The sequence below is a fragment of the Peromyscus californicus genome, unplaced genomic scaffold (genome assembly GCF_007827085.1).
Source record: "Peromyscus californicus insignis strain IS unplaced genomic scaffold, ASM782708v3 Scaffold_17__1_contigs__length_78620276, whole genome shotgun sequence".
Classification (NCBI taxonomy): Eukaryota; Metazoa; Chordata; class Mammalia; order Rodentia; family Cricetidae; genus Peromyscus; species Peromyscus californicus.
The window spans coordinates 64478191-64491665 of NW_026294469.1; the positions used below are offsets into that span (position 1 = coordinate 64478191).

At 50.3% G+C, this 13475-nt stretch overlaps 1 protein-coding gene across 1 annotated transcript in view; it reads left to right on the forward strand.

Moving 5' to 3' along the window:
* The first annotated feature begins 1588 nt into the window (after positions 1 to 1588).
* Positions 1589 to 13475, forward strand: part of Zbtb7c (zinc finger and BTB domain containing 7C) — a 335995-nt gene continuing 324108 nt past the window's right edge. The window contains exon 1 of the mRNA XM_052742570.1: positions 1589 to 1804. The gene's annotated coding sequence lies outside the window, so the exon portion shown is untranslated. The remainder of the gene's footprint in view (positions 1805 to 13475) is intronic.

The following is a 13475-nucleotide window of genomic DNA, read 5'->3' on the forward strand; positions in this document are numbered from 1 at the left end:
TCACTGGCTCATTAGCGTCATATGACGACTGTACCCAAACCCTGTGTTCTAGATGCCTCCTCCCATCGTTCGACCTTGGCTTTCCCCCGTCATTTCCTATTTCAGGCGTGTTTTCTCTTGCCATACTATATATACACATATGTGTATATGTTTATATAGTCTCACAATATTAACGTCTCACAATATACGTTTAGTGTGTGAATTAATGAAATGAATAAGAACATCTCGATGGCTAAGAAGAATCACCAAGCAAAAAACTACATTAAATCCCTAAAGGATATCACGGAGTCTTTGCTGCACCAGAAGACGGTGATAGAATCCCAGCGCTACTGCCTTCTATTGATGGGCGGCCAGATTAGAGAGGCAAGGTACTGGCGATTCTTTCTCCAGCCATGGTTGGGCGGACTTGCAGCTCAGGACTTTGAAAAAACTTTCTTGAGCCCTAGGAAAGAGCCCCAGGAAAGAACAGATGGGGAGGTCAAGGGATCCTATCTGGAAAGGTGGGGAGTAAAGGTGGTTCGAGTGTTTTAGTCTGCTGCAGTCGAGAAACTCTGCCTCAGTGTCACCTAGCCTTAGACAGGATGTTCAGGCCCTCCTGGGACGAGTCTCTCTCCTTCTGCGTTTAGAAATGCCCATCACCACTTTGGGACCTGAAGGGGGAGGAGCCAAACCCTCTCTGGACCCTCCCCCTTGGTTGAAAGTCGCCTTCAGCTCCTGGGAGTTACTGGTATGCGTGAGTGAGTTCTGGGGAGTTACTGTGTGCTTTAGCCCCGAGCAGGTTTTGGGGACACGCACCCGAGCGTCCTGCAAGGTGGTCTTGCTCCCAGGGATTTGGGCGCTCTGGGGTGCTGCAAGTCTGCATTCGCTGGTATCTACCAGGCGTCTTGGAGCGTTCGTTGAAATTCCCGGAGCAATAAAGAAACTTCTCACCCTCTTTTGCTCCTGTTTTCGGGTGGGAAAGCAGTGGTCGAGTAGTTTAATTTCCCATCCTAATCGGACTGTGTAAAAATCGTGCACCGAGCGACTGAGCCAAGCTCTGCAGCCCGCCTGTTCCGGGTCCGGCGTGCGCCTAAAACACCCTTGCAGTTCTGGGCTATCGCTCCGGTGTGAGCGGGTCCGGACCGGCCGCAGAGGGCGTCTGGAGACCGGAGAAACCGCGGCCGCCTGGCCCGTCGCCTCGGCCGGGGCTGTCCCTTTAAATCCTGGAGGAGGCAAAGAGAAAAAAGAAAAGAAAGAATAAAGACACCGAGCCCCCAGCGTTGGGTGGCTCTGCCGGGTCCCCCGCGCGCCGCCCCTGCGTAGGGAACCTGACTCCAGCTCGCTGCCCGCGCGGGTCCTGGGCGTCCCCGGCAGCGCCGCCCACTCGCCAGCGACTGTCAAAATAGAAATTAGCGGAACCGGGAGGAGGCCGGGCCGCAGCAAGTGCATGTGTGGCAGGGCGGGGAGGGGGCGGGCGCGAGCGAGCCAGAGAGAGGCGACCGCACACATCCGGGCCCTTTAGCCCCGTGCGGCCCCCCGAGCCGTGGGCGCGGGCGCTGGGCTCGGGGCGCGGGGCTGCCAGCCGCGGTGCGGGAGGCGGGGCGTGCGGAGGGCGGAGGCGCGGCCCCGGGAGGGAGGAGCTGCCCGCGCGCCCGCCGCTCGGCTGCACACCCGCTGGAGCAGCCCCGCCACGAGACTCTGACAGCGGCGCGGCCCGCGCGGCTCGGGAGCGCAGGGACCGACGGACAGCGGCGGAAAAGGAGGACGCGAGCGCTGCGGCCGGGAGCCAAGTGCGGGAGGCGCGCGGGGTCGGCGGCGCGCAGAGGTGAGCGGCTCCGCGCGCGGGCTGTCAGGGGTCTGCTTCGGTACCTCAGCTGCCTAGGCGGGTCGGGAGGTCGCGGGGCTCCGACAGGGTGCCTGTGCATCCTCGGCGCCCCCGAAGCGATGGCAGGGCCGTTGCTAGGAGGCAGGAGGTCCGCGCGTCCCGGGGCGCCGGCGAGGGCAGGGGCGCGCTCCATCGTTGGGCAGGAGGCGGGGGGCTGCGGTGGCTATTCAGGGGCTCCGTGCGTGCGGCAGCCATGCAACCGAAGGAGGCGGGCGGAGGCAAAGAGGGAGAGGAGGAGGGAGGGGAGAGCCAGCGGAGAGTGAGCCAGCGAGCGGGCGCCGCGCCTCCTGGCTGGCACCGCGGCCTGGAGCGAAGTGGCGCGCGGGGCTCGGAGGGAACTTCTGCCGGCGCGTGCGGCCCCGGTCTCCGCGGCGCCTCCGGGCCCGGGCGGGGCGGGGCGGGGCGGGCCTCTCGGCAGCCACAGGTGGTTCCTGCCAAAAGTTTTGCTGTACTTCTGCCGGGAAGGCTAGAGAGCATTTAGGACAGTGACAGTTCTCTGGTACTTGGGCACCCGCAGTTCGCGCTGTCTTTTCTTGAACATTAGGAAAGGGGTTGTCAAAGGTGGAGGGGATCCGGTACTTCTCAATGAGACCCAAGGGTTGCCTGGCGGCTGGGACCTAGGTGCCGCTTAGATGAGCATCTTAGCTACCGGTACAGGGGGGAAGTTGAGGTTACTGGGCGCACGCACGTAATTCCTCCAGGCCTCGATAAAGCGAAGCATAGCCTGCCCGGGAACCTGTCATCCTAGTTGGGCGGCTGGAGATCTCTTCCTAGCGATATACTCGGAAAACCGCGTGCGCATCTGTGCTCACAGTGTGCGCGTCTCTTGCTAGGTTGACAGTGAATTGTCTCCGACCGCTGTGAGGCTTTGTTATTCGCGCTGTTGGTCTGGTTTCACCAGGAGGAAGGCCAGGGGCAGCCTGGAAGGAGCCGGCAGGTTCCCTCACCTTTCAAATCTGCATAGCTGTGGAGACAAGCATTCAATCAGCCCTTGAGTCCACTGCTGAGGGCAGAAGCAGCTGAGGTTCCTGGCGTGTGCTGTCACCGCAGAGCTGGGGCTGGGGTTTCTGGGGCTTCTGAGACCGAGAAGGGAGTGGAACCGAGAGGAGAAAAACACTTAAAAGAGGATGTGCTGTGTCCAACGCTGAGAGGAAAAAGTCTGAGGTTCTGTGGCTTGGCTCGGTTCCTTATTGGCTGGGTTATACAGGGCAGCCAGGTAGAACCACCAGGGTAGGTCAGGTTTAGGCTGAAAGAAATCATTATTCCCAGAGAGGGTCTGATACCTGGGTGTTGCAAGTAGGTACAAACCCGCTGAGAGTTGGAAACACTCAGTCCTTCATTCTCCTTGGTCCTGTTCACACTCGCTATTCCCCTGCTAAGCCCGCCCACAAAGCACAAACGAGCAGGGAAGGGGTTCTTTTGCTTTAAATGAGACCACATGATTTGGGGAAACAGATTCTAGGCATCAAGAGAACTCAGTCTATAATGAGCAATTCCAAGACTGAGGAAGGGGGTGAGTGACCTACCATAATGGTAAAGGAGCAAGGAACTAGAAGTGACATCAGCAGCCCACATCAGCCTCGTGGACTTGTCCACAGAAGTGCCACTCCTAGACCCTGAGCCTATTATGGGCTTATTATCTGGTACTTTCTAAATTCATGTTTTCCAGCAAAGAGATCCGGTTTCCTGCCCCCTCCCTCCATCCTTGACCTAACAAAATCAAGATTGTCACTGCAAAGTCCAGTGTGACATGGTCCCAACTTTTCCTACACCCTCATTGCCCCAAATCTCCCAGATTCCTTGGGCAACATAATGTGGCTTGATTAGCCAAGATGAGTGTACAGCTTGTCATGCTGAAGCACCCACTTTCTGGAGGATGCCAGAACTGTTTTCCTGGTAATTAGGTTTTACAGATATTTTTGAAAGGGAGCCCAATTTTGGATCAATTACACTTGGACACAAATTCAGTGCTGTTGTGGATACCAAATGAGAGAGATGAGCAATTATCTGGGGGTGTTGGAATGAATGTTGTTATGAGTATTTGACATAGCTATTAAGCGTCAATGAATGGGTTCTCAGTAAATGTTTTTTACTCTGTATTTTATTGAGTAAACAAGTGTCTTAATTAAAAAGAGATTCGAATTGGCCACTTATATTTTAGTCACTTTTTTCTTACCAGTGTATGTGGTGTGTGTGGGGTGAGGTGGGGGTGGGTAGAATGATAATGATTAAGGGAACTTTTTTTCTTCAAACCAAGATATTCTAGGGCAAGGCTTAGCCTTCAGTCTGTAATGTTGTAGATGGCCAGGCAGAACCTTATTAAGTCAAAATAAGATTGGGTGTGGTATGTGTCAATCTGTATTAGTCAGAAATTACTATAAGAGGGACATTCTCTAAGTTTTATTGCCCTCAATATGTAGTATGAAGAATTCAAGGCTAACAGTGCCACAGTGTGTCATTTCTCAGCTCTCTTACAGAGGATCAAAATCCCCTTACCCATGCTTGGGATGCTATAGAAAAAAAAAATAAAAACACACAAAAAAATGATCTGGAATATTTTGCTAATGTCTTTCACTTCTATTGCGTGTTAATCTCATCAGCACCCTCAAGAGCTAGACAGATGTAGAAACTGAGGCAGAGTGAGGGGAAATGGTTCCTAGTGCATTAGCCTGCTTAGCTTGGGCTTCCAGGAGATAACCTGCAAGAACTTCTCCAGCAATGCTTCCAGACCATTGTCCTTCCCAGCCCTGAAGTTACAGAGGGATGTCACAGTGACAGTGGACTGGAGGCCAGTCATCAGGGCACCTTCTTCTCTACCCCCACGGATGCTGGCTTACCATCCTTCCTCCTGTAGAAGGCTATGGGAACTTGGGAACTTGAAGAACCAGCTGGCTGAGGCTGGGGCAGGGGTGTGGGATCTATGTCTGTGCAGGACTGAAGGAGTCAGTCTATTTATAAACGCCCTTCCGCTCCTGGAAGAGGAGACTCAAGGGTCTGGAACCATCTGCAATACTGACTTCTCTCCGGGGTGACTGTGTTCCATTGAAAAAAAGCCTGCCACCCAACCATGTCAGATTGACCCCTGATCTGGGGAAAAGATCCCGCAGGGCTTCCTGAAGCCTTGCTGCCTTTGGGGATTTCAGTTCCAAGGCCTCCCTAGAGTCAGCATGTGCACCTTAGGTGCTGTCCCCCACACTGCATAGGAGGATACCTGTGAACCCCCCCAGGACTGAAATGCAAAGGACCAAAGGACGGTGTTATAGTGTATTCTTTCCTGTACCCAGTGCTCCTGGGGTGTGACTTTGGTCCTTTGCATTTGGCAAAGTGCAAACCAAGTGCAGTTGGCTTTTTAAAAGTAATGGCAGCAACTATTTTTATGCAGGAGATTCTGAGAGTGGCAGATTAGACATGGTCCCCTCTGACTCCAGAGGCATTTCTGTGTGGTGCTGGAGGAGGTCTGAGGCTTGTCTTCTCCACTTGCCCCTACCCCCATCCTAATGGCCTCCCCTACCACTTATTCCTCACACCAATCCCGAATCCTGTTTTGTCCTTGATCAATAGTACCTGCCACGATGATGCTACTTACAACTTCATTCCCGAGGCTCCAGATTTTCTGCCTGGGCTGGTGGTAGCGGAGGAAGAGGGGTGGGAAAACCACTCTGTTGTGTTTGAATTGACTTGCCTGTAAGAACCAGCTCAGGGGCTCACGGCAGCCTTCACTTAGGTGGGAAGACTTGAAGGAGAATCCCCAGGCAGGAAGGAGAGTTGGTATAGGGCCTCAGGGCTTTTGGTTAGCTCTTCTCTATATGCTCAGTGCCCAGCTCCAGGCTGGCTGCAGGAACAGTTTGCTGAACCGATACCATGGGATGAGCATGGTGAACAGGGATCAGATTGGCTTCTTTATTGACAGCGTGGTATGGAGACGGGCATGTTGGGAGGGCAAGGATGTCGCAGCAGAGTGTGGGTGAGAAGAGGGGCGGGTTCTCTGACCAGCATTTTGAGGTCCTTGAGGCCAAGCTAATTGACCACTCACTACCACCAGGCATGCTAGTAGCTCAGTAGCTGGGGATGAAGTCCTTTTCTGTGGTCAGGCCAGCCTCCCCCAGTAGGCATGCACTAAGGCTCCACAGGAAGGCAGGCTGGGCTTTGCGTAATCTGGCCACTAGGAGTTTGGTCTCTAGCCCTTCCTTCCCCACTCCTTGCTTCTTGAAGGAGCTCCCCATCCTTGTCTGCTAGCCTTCCCTGTGCGTCTTCTAGCTGGCTTTGCCTTGTCATTTGGGTCACAACTGAAGGACGGCGTTGCGGTGTATCCTTTCCCGCACCCAGTGCTCCTGGGGTGTGACTTTGGTCCTTTGCTGCTTGACTTCCTCACTGGAGTGTTGTTAGCACCAGGAGGCCAAGGACCCTGCTTAAATGTCTGCCATTGTTTCCTCCACATCAGAGCTGGGCTGGCACATCGAAGTGAGTAGTGGAGTGCGTGTGCCTGTTAGAGCTGTTGGGATGTGTGAAGAAGAGGCGGCCAGGATCTCTGTGCTCTGGGCCCCTTCAGCCCAGAGACAGAAGATAAAGCTTGTCACAGGTGTTCTGATGTAGGGTATGAAGGGAATGTGGAATTCAAGAAGCATGGGCCATTGCCAAGGGTGGCTTGGGCAGAGAAATCTCTACTGGTGGCAGGGCTGAGCTAACCGCCCCCCCCACCCCCCCCCCGCGCCACTCTGGTGAGCAAGAGTCCGAGCATAGTGCCACCCTTGGAGAGTGAGGAGTTGTGTTTTTCCACCAGTTCCATTCATTGGCAGCCTCTTCAGAACAGCCGTGGACAGCTGTCTGCCAGCATGAATACAAGGAGGGCTCCTCTCCAGGGCCAAGGGGGCACACTCGGCCCCACAGGAGGAGGGAATTTCATTAGTGTTTCACACCCCACTGACTTCCAAACCCCACTGAAACAGTGCCTATAAAAACGGGTTCACAAACACACCCAAAGAAATGATGAACATGCCGTTTACTGCTACCCATTCTCTGATTATCAGAGCACTACTAGTCATTATAGAAAGTCTGGAAAGTGTGGAAAAGAGTAAAATTAAGACAAAACTGCCGCAGCCCCCCAAGTTCCTGCATTCCACTGCAGTCTCTTTCTGTATCCACAAATGGACGTATAGAAACAGAAGCACATGTGTAAAATGCTCATCTGCATGGCTTCCCCAAACTTAACCCACTCCGTCTTCCCCTAAGCTTGTCTCCTGGGAACCTAACCCTCACATTCCCACTGTCAGTCATTGATGATGGAGGAGAAAGAGGCCCCATACTCTCTAAAAAGACCTTGGGTAGCTTTAGCTTTTGTACTATGAATAAAGAAAACTGTTGTGTTTTCCAGTCCCCCAGCACACTGGGGAGGTGGCTCATGCTTCCCTCTGTACCATCATGCTAAGGGGTCTGTGGTACTGCATACATATTTTAGAATGTTTGGAAGCATATTCAGCATGGATGTATAGCTTCCTTTCAAGGACTGTATGATACCTTCTTTATATCTTCTATAAAATAGATATTTCAGTGCCCATGACCTATGACCTAAAGCTAAGAGAGACAGGAAGAATTTAAGAAATATAAACCTATGTCATTTCATTAATGTTTTAAGGCTTCCCTGGGGATGTCCACTACTCCTTTAGGGGCTTGTGGCTACTGTCTCCCTCACTGTTGTGTTCATGGCTTGGAAACATGGCTGGCACGAATGAAATACAAAATCCTTCCTGTGGGAGGGGAGACCCTGATGAGGAGGTCCATTGGAGGTCAAGGTCTCTTTAGAGTGTGCTGGGCTGGGAGGTCAGGAGGCGTGAAGTGCAGAGAGTAGCCATTCAGGAAGGCTGACTTCTGAGACAGTAACTTGATGTACATTGCAGTGGGCTTCAGTGAGTCTTAATGAAATCTTATGTAAAAGCGTAGAAGACTCAACTCCCTGGAGACCACAAGCAGAGGGATCCAGGCTGGAGGAATAGAAGGGTGCAGAGCTGAACTACAGAGCTCTGCAGATTGGTGCTCGTCAGGGCCCAGAACCTAATCCCAGCAGAAAGTGAGTCCTTGGGATTGTGAGGCCCCTCCTCTCCTCTAGTTTATCAGAAAAGGAGACTGAGGCTGAGAAGTTAGGGGCGAACACGGAGCATAGCATTTGGAACTGACCAGCACTGAGTCCATCCATGGCTTTGCCACTTTCCTGAGTCATCATGGCATGTTATGTTACTTAACCCCTCTACTGTATAACGGCAATGCTAGCTTAACAGGGATATCGTGGCATTTAACATGTGCATGTGAGTGCACACACGTGCACTCTTGAGCATGCACAGAAGGGGGGAGGGAGATAGGGATAGGTAGATAGATAGATGATAGATAGATGATAGATAGATAGATAGATAGATAGATAGATAGATAGATAGATAGAGTTTAGAGTAGCCTAACGAAGAACCAAGGACTAATGCAGGAAGCCACCATTACTTAGTCATTTTGTAAATTTGTTTCTAACCTGAGGCAGGACTGGAAGATGAGACCAAGTATAGACATTCTCAAACATCCTAGACTTGGTTGTCGTCTGTTCCCATCTTTCCACCTATTTCAGAATGACGATGTTGGGGGTAACTGCTTTACACATGGGCAGACTTAACATCACTCACAAGGTACCACTGCTTCCCCCACTCTGCTTTCCCACCTCAAGTGGAGGAAAAACACACCCATTCAAGCCAGGATAATCTACTCAGCACTGCTGAGGGACACACTGCTTCCTCCTGCACATGGGCACCCACTGGTCTTCCCAGTGAAGACTGTTGGCTTTAATTGACAGGCAGGAGCAGGTCAGTTTTATTGACCTTGGGTCAAGTCAGAAAGCAGCAGAGTCTAATAGGAATTTATGATGTACCATCTACACATGCGAAAAATTTCTGGTCGCTACATTTTTAAAGTAAAAGAGAATGGGTAAGATGAATTTTAGTGATGTATTTTATTTAGCTCATTATAGCTCAAATATTATCATTTTAACATGGGTCACTAGATCTGTTTCAAATGCTCACTAGCTCCCAGGCTGGTGACTGCTATTCTGGACAGCAAAGAAAGCCTAGGGGCACAGGTTAGGAGGGTTAGTCCTGGGGAGGCAGGGACTATGTGGGGGCTGTGCGGTGAGGGAAAGTAGCCCAGCACTGGGGTGGGGGGAGGGCGTCACAGGCAAGCAGATTACAAGGGAGGCAAAGGACAGGAAATTGACATTTATCCTGCCTCTGTGATGGGTGTATGCTCTGTGCCTGAGGTGGGGGAGGGGGGTATTCCACTCTTACAGGCCTCAGTTTCTTCATCTGTCTGAGAAGTCAGATTATTTTCAAGAGGCACTCCTTCCATAGTACCCTCTGGTTTCTGAGAGAAAGACATGGAAAGCCATTTTGGGCACTGTGGATTAGGAAGAGGTGGGATGTGGGAGCAGGTTGGTAACAGAGGCGACTTTGGGGGCCCATGGCTCAAACGCCATCTTCAGCCTGTACAGTAAGCTCTCTAAGAACGGACTGTGTCCAGTCACTGAGGTAAGCTGTTACTGAACGTGCTTTGGAGGTGGACAAGGGCGTTGCCGTGTTGAAACAGTGACATTTTCATTGTGCTACACTTCTGAAGCTGCCTTCTGTCCCTGGTCATCCCAGAGGGCTGCGAACAGAGACCATTAAAAGAAGGGAGTGGCCGGGCAGGAAATATTAGCACACAAAAAAGGGAACTTTTTCAGCTCTGTCATTAATGGGCACCGGGCCTGTCCAGAGAGGATGTGGAAGAGGGAGGGATAGGGCAGGCGTGCTTGGAGGGAAGGGTGCGACCTAGTGTATTTTCGGCTTCTGAAGTCAGAGCCTCTGCTTTTCCTGTGCTCTGGCAAGGAGCACTTGGGGTTCTGTCTCTTTACCATGCCCTTTTAGAAGGGGGAGGAAGCACTTGCATGACCTCTCTGTCTTTCTGTCTGTCTCTGTCTCTCTCTCTCTCTAGGAAGAGCTCTGCTATCTTTTTAGGCATGTTATCATCATCTAGCTAGTTTGTGATTCCCCGAGGAAACCCCGTCTCCCAGACAGAAAAAAGGCCCAAATAGGCTGGACCAAATGAGGAAAGTGAGGTTCAGAAGGGCTGCATGACTCTTGAAATCCACTCCAGTGGGCAGCAGAGGACTGGACGCCAGAACTGGAGCCTCTGCCTCCCCCGAAGCCCGGGCCTGTAGGGTTTTTCTCTTCCACGGTTCACAGGTAATTCCTCGGGCTGCTTTGAGCCTTTTTTAAAATAAGGATTTCTCTTCTATGTTTTCATAAACTACATTTTTATTACTTTCTCCACATTGTTTGCTTTGAATTTTTAATTTAATTTTTTTTTCTGAATAGGTCAACAGTTACATGGTTTAAAATTCAAAAGATACAAAAGGGTATTTGAAGTGAAACATCTTTTTCTCACAGCTGCTGGTCTCCTTCCCCGGGGCAGCTTCTATTCATGATTTCTTCAGTTTAAAGACATCTAGCATGCACAAGAAAACATAGATGTGGAGGTACACACATGAATGCATGCTTTTAATATTTTCGGCCAATTACAAACAGATCAGACCATTGTATTTCATTTTTCTACGTTGTTTTCAATCTGTCTTTAAGATACCCTTTTAAAATTACATTTTAATATTTACTACCTTTTCCTCCTTTGAGACAGGGTCTCACAGAAGTCACTTCTTTCCTTCCATCATGTAAGTCTCAGGAATCAAATGCAGGTTGTTCATCAAGAGCCACGCACACCAAATTCTCTCTGCAGCCCATCTTGGAGATATCTTAAAATCTGACTAATTATTTGATGACTCCTAATACACGAATATTTTGGCTTCCAGTCTTGTGTTGATACAAGACCCAGTGATGTTTTTAATGAAAACACCCCTGACTTTGTAGACCCTGTGTACAAAGAACTTTTCAGGAAGAGTAAGTAAGTTTGCTGCCACTGTGCACAAGATATTTCAGAGAACAAAATATCTTAATTCCTTAAGGATTAAGAGTAGAATGAGGGGTTAGGGAGATGGCTTTGTCATCTGACTGCAGGGTGGCACCCAGCTGTAACCCCAGTGCTGAGGAGAAAATAGGGGGAATGACTAGGGCTTGCTGGCCAGCTAGTCTAGCCGATCACTGAGCTCTGGGGTCAGTGAGAGACCCTGTCCCAAAGAATAAGATGCTGAGGGTTAGAAGAAGACACTTGAACTTGAAATTGACTTGTGATCTCCATGCATCACACTACACCAGGTATAGTGGTCTACACACACACACACACACACACACACACACACACACACACACACACACACACAGAGAGAGAGAGAGAGAGAGAGAGAGAGAGAGAGAGAGAGAGAGAGAGAGAAATGAACTTTGAGCTGGACTTCCTGGAAAATAAATGTAGTCAAACTTGACCTATTAAGCTGATGCTTCCGGAGGTCCTACTGCATGAGAGGTAAAGATGGGGTGCAAGAGAGGAAAGGGCTTGCAAGACAGCACCCACACTCTGGTGCTACATAGTGACAGACTGGAGCAGTCTTGCCTGCATGCTGGGGAGAAGTTGTCTAACGCGTCATTGGCTATAGCCCTGGTGAAGGAGAAGCCGCCCCACGGTGTGTTCTGGGCCCCATGGATGAGAGGTGGGTGAGCATTAGGAAGGTGTCCAGGACAGTTGAGAGCAGCAGTGACTTCTGAAAAGCCCTCCTGCTGTCTGCCCTTGGTCCCTCTCAACTGCCTCTCACCATCCTCCAGGGGGCAGAGTCTTGGACTCTGTCCCCTTTTGGCCTTGAGAACTTTGGAACCCTTCTATATCCAAAGCAGTCAGGGCTGGCTTCGGAGTCTAACGAGCCAGTGTTACTTGGGCCAATCCCTTCACATCGATTAGGCCGTGATGGTACAGCCAGGCAGACAGGGGCTTTATGGAAGGAAGTACACTTTCCTGTCTGACCTGGAGTCTGGGGTTCGCCTCTGTGTACCAGCAGCTTGCTGTTTCCCTCTCAGATTTAGGGTGATCTGCTTTAATTAATGCTGGCCTGAATCTGGGCAGCCTGCTTTCTGAAACAGCCCCAGGCTGTGAGGACAGACCCTGATCAGGTGAGCTACATTTGCAGATGGGTCCTGAGAGAGCATCTGCTCTTGAAGAATCTTTACTATTTTTTGTGTATTTAGAGACGGGAGCTATGACCTCGTGGGACCCAGGCATATTTGGGCTCTTGTGGTATTGTTAGTCTTGGGCTTAGTTCTCCAGGGCACAGGGGAAATCCAAGACAGGGTTTTGTGTTCAAGGATCCAAAGATGTCTTTGGAAGATGTTGATGCATACTGGACATATGCAATCCTTATGCCGGTGACCACACGATACAGTGTAGCTTGGAAAGGCTATACCGGTTTGAAGAAGGGCAGTGATTTGCCATACAGCCTGGGCACTGTGAGACTTGACCTCTGGAAGAGAGCTTGGAGGAGGAAAGGAAATGACACGATGGAGCAACTGCTGCGTTGTAAGCTCTTCCTAGTTGTGACATGCCCATTAATTCTTACAACGACTTTCAATTCAACATTATCATTCCCATTTAGCAAATGAAGAATTAAGGCTTAGGATGTTTAGGTTAGCTTGCTTGAGGTGGTGTACCTGGCAGGAAGCAATTAGGGAAGTGACAGAGCTAATTCCACAGCCCATATTTTATCTATTACATTGAAAATTGAGTGTTCAGAGTTGGAGGACAACCTTGGGCAAGGGAGTTGTGGGACCAACACGACATGGGCTAAGCGATGATGTGTCCCTCCAGAAGAAGAGTGTATGGGAGCAAGAGGAAATACATCTAGTTAGGGAAGCAAGTCTGAGGAAATCGTTGCAAAATTCAGTTATTGCCTGGTTGGACCACCCTGTCTGGTTCATCGAATACTGCTGTGCTTCAGGGGTGTTATGGTTTGAACTCTATCCTTAAAGGATGAGAACTTAGGAAGAAATAAGCCACTAGATGTCCAGAAGTAAAACTAAACATTCCAGTCCAGCACCACACGGGGATGATTTTTAAAAATCATCATCATGCCAGGTGGTGGTGGTGCATGCCTTTAATCCTAGCACTCAGGAGGCAGAGGCAGGAGGATCTCTGTGAGTTCAAGGCCAGCCTGGTCTACAGAGCGAGTTCCAGGACAGCCAGGGCTACAGAGAAACCCTGTCTGTACAACAACAACAACAGCAACAAATCATTATCATCATGTCCATCGTCATCATGGTTTATAGGTTAAAGTCCAGGAGACAACGTTCAGGAGTCAGTTTTCTCCTTCTGCCCACGGGCTCCAGAGATCAAACTCAGGCATCAGGATGGAGTGGTAAGTGCTTTTACTCACTGAGCTGTCTTGTGAGCCCTGGGATGATTTTTGGTCATTAGCCAATATCTCTTTCATATAGCATTTTGGGAAATTAACTTTGGAACCATATAAAGCACTGCCATAAAGATATAACTACCAGCACAAAGAAAACCAGGCTGCTAAATTCAGGAGTTAAGACATCACAGAAGTTTGTACGTGTTTTATGGATTTGCAGAGGGGAAATCCTGTTTCTGCTCTGTGAAATCACATCACTTACTA